Source organism: Meleagris gallopavo, chromosome 3 (genome assembly GCF_000146605.3).
Source record: "Meleagris gallopavo isolate NT-WF06-2002-E0010 breed Aviagen turkey brand Nicholas breeding stock chromosome 3, Turkey_5.1, whole genome shotgun sequence".
NCBI classification, from domain to species: domain Eukaryota; kingdom Metazoa; phylum Chordata; class Aves; order Galliformes; family Phasianidae; genus Meleagris; species Meleagris gallopavo.
In genome coordinates this window covers 47,993,061-47,999,292 of record NC_015013.2, presented here as the reverse complement: position 1 = coordinate 47,999,292, position 6,232 = coordinate 47,993,061, and the positions used below count along the sequence as shown (strand labels likewise).

Below are 6,232 nucleotides of genomic sequence, written 5' to 3'. Positions count from 1 at the left end.
CGGAGGGCGCGCGCCGTTACCTGGTTGGTTCCCGGCGGCTCCGCAAGAAACGGCGGGAAAAGCAAAAGCTCGGAGCGAGCACCTTTCCCTGCCTTCGGGGAGGGGCCGGGGCCAGGGCCAGATCTCGCGATGGTTCCGCGCCGCTCTCGCGAGAGCGGAGCTGTGAGGGGCCGGAGGCGCTATCGTGAGTGTGAGGGGGTGGGTTATTGGTGAGGGGCGCGGTTGGGCGTAGCCGGAAGGGATCGTTATAGGAAACTGAGGGAGTGTCGGGATTTGTCGTCTGCTGGCTGTTGGGGTTTGCACACCGAGCGTATTTGCAGTGCTTTTTATCCCACTCTTGATCTCAGCGGATTGCTTTGTTTGCTGTCTTGGCATGTGGCAGAGCAGTCCAAGGCATGCTTTAATGTGGCTATGAAGACCTGTAGGCTCATGTAATTGCCACGGCTTTAGGCAGCAGAGGCTGGCTGATCTGTGTGATACATTGTGTGTCACTTGAGATTTTTTACCAATTTTATTTATTTATTTACTTTTCTCAAATTGCAGGTGAACGTTCTATGTTTCTTTGAACCGACTCTGCCCTCTGCCATGAAGTAATCCCCTCGATCTTTGATTCATAATTCTTAGTAATGAAGTAGAAAACAAAACACTGATTTTCTGTACTATTATTCTGCCTTTATGTGATTCCACATCACCGTTTTGGTGTATATAGAAACACTTACATACACGGATTAGTGACATCCTTACACTGGTGATCTGTGTGCAAGGGCCAGTGCTGCAAGCACATGCTTCCCAGTCTATTAATTCATAGAATCATAGAGTATCTCATGTTGGAAGGGACCCACAAGGATCATGGAGTCCAACTCCTGACTCCACACACCACCCAAAAATCAGACCCTATATCTAAGAGCATTATCCAGTTGTTTCTTGAACTCCAGCAGACTGAGGCTATGACTGCTGCCCTAGGGAGCCTGTTGCATGCCCACTGCCATCTCGTGCAAAACCTTTTCTTAATATCCAACCTGACATCTAACCTAGTTACAGTATTAGTTGTTCAGGTGTTAAACAGATGTTAGTAGCAATTTCGCCTTACTCTTGTTACATTACTCAGATTACTCAAATCTCCAGAAAGTATCATAAATACTACAGCATAAGTAAAATGGAATCTGAGATACCATTTTAACATTTCTGAGATATCTCGAAATACTGTCAGACAGGAGTTCTAGGTGACCAGTGATTACATGGACTCAAATCTGTTTTCATCTCTTGAGAATATTCTCAGTTTCCCATCAGCTGTATACCTTGAATTCTGAAGTATTTCAAAAATCTTATTAACTCTTCCACTAATTCCTCAGCATTGTTTAACCACTTATTTTCCACGTAACTTAAAATAAATCTAGTGTTCAGCAGCACATTATCAATTGGGTATATTATAACTTCAGAACATTCATCTTACGGAAGAAACTATCATCATAGGTTGCCTTAGATGCTCTGGTATTCTTAAATAATCACTGTAAATACTGTCTTAGTAGCAGCTTTGTATTCTGCTTTTGAAGCTTCTCTTCAAGTAATAATTTCCTTACAGTTGAAAGAAACAGGTGTCTTAGATATATACATAGACCTGATAAGTAGCAATAAAATTGTCCTCTTCCTTATTCGTTGGGTGCTTTACTATAAATCTTTCTTTCTGTTTATAGAAAGCACTCCAGAAAATAGTGTCATCAATTTTATTTCCCAATAAACTCTATGAGCAGCTTATTTTCGTATTTGTTCATGCTGAATGAACTTTACAGCAATATAATTCCATTGACTTCTACAGTGCTATCCTTATCTGCATAACAATAAGCGATAATGGATTAAGACCAGCAGTTGAACTTTACATTTATCTCTCTTCCAGATTTATTTGATTTTATGTATTTCATAATCATGTATTTGATCATGAATTACTGCACAGATCCCTGGCTCATTAAACATATTAGAAAACTACTGAAGAGTCGTATATTGCACATCCACTTATACTGGGTGTCTTAAGCTGGTTAGTCTGACTGGAACTCATCTCATTCATCTCCTAAGAGTAAATGCCACACCTAGACAATAAAACTGTTGAGAAAAAACTTCACTGTTCTGCTTGAACAGTGGCAAAACTATTTGTAGTGTTTTGGCTCATGTTCAGATTTCAAAATAATATGGCACAATAAACTAGGTGACAGAATACTTATCCATGAGCAATTCTGAAGAAGAGAACCTAATTTAATCCCAGCAAATCAACCAACGATGGAAATTCTATTGTAAGAGTACTGCAATGTTGTAGCACAGATAAAATAACAATCAAGAAAAGCCTTTATGACCCCTTCTTTTTTTGATGAGGCTGTGTCAGTGTCTCTAACCATTCAGATAACAATGCATTCAGATAAGACCTAGCCCACTGCATATGCATACAAAATAGGGTTAAAAGAGATTAGCAGATAACTTATATTTTTCTGTTTCTATAAATTCAGATGCAAAGATTAAAACCAGCTTTGAATTGTAATGGGAACTCTAATTGAGATATTTAATTGTTTTGAATACAACAATAAATATATCATTCTTTTCCTGCATATATAGATATACATGCACACTGGTGAAGTCCTTATTTATTTACATAAGATTTAGTAGATTGCACATACACATCCATGGCCAGTGTACTCCCAACCTCCTTGACTTGCAGATCTGCACAGAGGGATAAATATATTGCTTAACATCTAGGCATGTTCATTTCATGAACTTTATGTTGCAGTTGCCAATACAGACATCAAAGGAGCCCAGCTGCATATGCAGTGGATAGGAGCATGTGGCAGTTCAGCTGTTACCTAAACCCCCTAAACAGGGTTTGACTGGGAGTGCAGGAACTGGCGGTCCTCTGAGTGGTATGATTTCTTACATCTGGGAATGCACACGGTGCATACCATTGCTGTCTGGCACTGGTATTATTTGCTTTTTCTGCCACTCCATCACCCCCCACTAGTTGAATGTGATTCTTCTCAAGCTGCTTGCGTAGCCACTTTTGAAATGGAGCCAAGATCAAATTCCCTGATGCCAGTAACAATGTTCACTTTAAGGGACTCTTCTTTGAAGTGTTTTCACTGCTCATCTGCAGTCAGAAACAGCCTGAATTTGTTCAGCTGAAACTCTCAGGTCTTTTAGAGAGTTTTAATGGAGAAAAAAGCCACACCAGGACCTGAGGGGTTCTGTTTCAGGACCACAGTGCAGTGTTCCTGGCCCTCAGAATCTAAAGAGAGCACCTGTTTGATTGAGTTGCGTGCAGAAATGTTTTCCTCTTACTGATGTTTGTCAGGTTGTCATAAGTAGTCTTGAATAGTTTTGCATATATATTTCAGCCCTGGAGAGCTATTTCAGCTTGGAAGGCTGAAGTAAAAATGTACAGGTCTGTGTACAAAATCATGCCATCTACCTTCTGCTATAGTGAATGACAAGAATTCAGGACAGGAAAACAATCAAAAGAGAAACAACAAATTGGAAACTTTTTACTTACCTTTTGCGGGAAAAAAAATTCCAAACAATAGCCCCTGCCTTCCTTGCCCCCTTCCTCTCCCCTCCCCTCCCCTCCCTTCGAATCCCCCCCAACCCCCCCAAAAAGAAAAAAAAAGCAGCTAAGGAAAACCCAAATAGAGGAGAACACAGACTGCGCGAGGGAGAAGATGGCAAGCAGTGTTTTGTAAAGCTGATTGATTTGGTCTGAATTTAAAAAAATATACCATGCAATTCAGCCAGTTCCATTTTTTTTCTTTGGAGAACAGTTTATTCCTTAGCAAAATTTCCTTTTGTATTTAATAAGAAAATCAACAATGATGATAAAATATGAACTTTTTTAAAAAGTGTTTTTATGTTTTGTTAGAGTGCAAAATTTTAGGGAATCTCTGTGTCCTTTTCTGTACGTATACCTACACTTTGAAGAATAATTTTAACACAGAGATAGAATTTGACTAATGAGAAGATCATTTAATCTGCTATTCATCAGGGTTTTTTTAGCTGCTCAGGAGATTTTTTAACTAGTATTTTACAGAAGTATAATAATGTTCATTTATTTCATCAACCTGGAAATAGCAGGCAGTAAATACTTCCATAACTGAAGCTTCCTGTTTTGTGACTGCTGTAACTTCTTTCTTAGTACTGTACAGATCTTTTTGGACCTAGTGGCTTATGTCCACTGGAAAGACTGATTTATTTTCATTTTTAACATCATTAAAGAAAATTAATAATTTCATTTGAAGATAGACTAAATTAAGAATCCCAGGGAGACAGAAGCAACTATGTAAGGGTTTTCAAAAATGCAGTTACATGGATGGTGAGAATATTCACATTTACTTAAGGTAAAGAGTTATTTTGTCCGAACAGGCATGACAAAACCTGTCTTCATTCCTTTCTGTTCAGCTCAGCAAGTACTTCTGTGCTCCAGTAGTTAATCAGTTACCAGATTCCACAGCTTTTGTTTTCACACTGTTTAATTTTTCTTATTTGACACCATGCTTGTGAATGGACTCACTTGCTGATACAGGTACAACCTTCAGATCTGCCTACGCTTTATGCCTAGGACTGCTTTTTGTTACTGTTGCCACCACCGTTACCCAGTTATGTTCTAAACAGGAAAACTTCTGATAAGCATGCAGAAAGGAAGCAGTAAGAATGACAAGTACATTTCCTATTTTACCAGGAAGCCAATTTCTGAACTTTCTAGTTTTAATTAACTCATCTCATAAAACTGAACAATTAAAAAAAAAAATCCCAACAAGAACCAGTAGCAGCACATCTTGCTGTAGTTGCACTATGCCTCTTCACAGCAAGAGTTAGTATGAGAAAGGGATTACAAAAACACTGTGTTAAAGAACAGACCAAGAGGCAACACTCAAATGACATGCTCAATGTACTAAGTCACTGGCAGTGAAGTTTCCCTCTCAATCCTGCTTAGTTCCTTAAACTGTAAAGCAAATACTTCTGCAGACAGATGTTGAGCTACGCACAAGAAGGGTCAAAAAGCTGCTCTTCCCAAAATCCTGTCACCAAGCACCACAGAGGCTGGCAGTACCAGACACATTAAGGAGATAGCCGTTATAGCATTTCAAGCATCAGATAAATTTTTTCTTAAGGTTATCTTAAATTAATTTTAAATAAAGGCTTTCAAAACTCACCCTTCTCTTTGAATTGTGCAAAGTTCTGCTCTTGATCAGGGTGATAAATGTTTACTATTGACTTCCCCTCCAGCTATAAACCTCAAGCGTAAGTAAGATGAGGAAGCCACCGTGGACCACACTAGAGAGTGCCGAGAGGAGATCTGCTGCTCCTAGGATATATACAATGTGCAATGGATAACCTAATATGCCTTTCATTTAACTGGCTGGGCAGGTTTCTGCATTCTGGAGAGTGTGGAATCATACCAGAATTTGTTGGCATAACAGGCCCGTCAGACCGGTTCCTGGGGCGCCAGGAACCAGCACAACCAGTTCACATCAAAGGCCGCCCAACATGCTGCAGCTCAGCACTGGGGAGGCTTCGTGCCTCACGCCTCCGTCAGCTCCCGGCGTGCTGCTCAGAGGGAATGATGTAGCCTCCAGCAAAATAATTTACAGAGGGGTGAGGGAGTGATACATTCATGATAAGTGTAGCAAGTTCGTGGTGTTATACATTTTCTTTCGTTTTATATGCTGATGCACTGGGCTAGAGGTCTTGCTCAGCATAACTGCAAAAGGAAATGGGACAGAAAATACCTTTTTTATAGTACTAACACCAAATCTCGGGTGTGAAAAGACAGAAATTAGGCTCCAATTCAGCCTTGCTTTATAGAATCACAGAGTTGTTTGAATTGGAAGGGACCTTTAAAGGTCATCTAGTCCCCTGCAGTGAACAAGGACACCTACAGCTGAATCATGTTGCTCAGAGCCCCTCCAACCTGACCTTGAATGTCTCCAGGGATGGGGCATCCACCACCTCTCTGGGAAATCTGTTCCACTGCTTCACTATCCCTATTGTGAAAAACTTTTTCCTTACATCCAGTCTAAATCTCTCCTGTTCTAGTTTGAAACCATGTCCCCTTATCCTATCACCACAGATCTTGCTGAAGGGTTTGTCTCCTTCTTTGTTCTAGCCCCCCTTAGAGTCCTGCTCTAAGTGCTTAAGCATACCTACAGATATGTGTAGAACTCTGCATAGCTTTGCTATATGTGAGAGACAGGAGCCTAGG

At 40.3% G+C, this 6,232-nt stretch overlaps 1 protein-coding gene across 1 annotated transcript in view; it reads right to left on the bottom strand.

The window, feature by feature from the left end:
- The window catches only part of RBBP8 (RB binding protein 8, endonuclease), a 38,454-nt gene extending 33,153 nt beyond the window's left edge, over window positions 1-5,301 (bottom strand). The window contains 1 exon segment of the mRNA XM_019613973.2: window positions 5,184-5,301. The gene's annotated coding sequence lies outside the window, so the exon portion shown is untranslated.
- Between the last annotated feature and the right edge of the window lie 931 nt (window positions 5,302-6,232).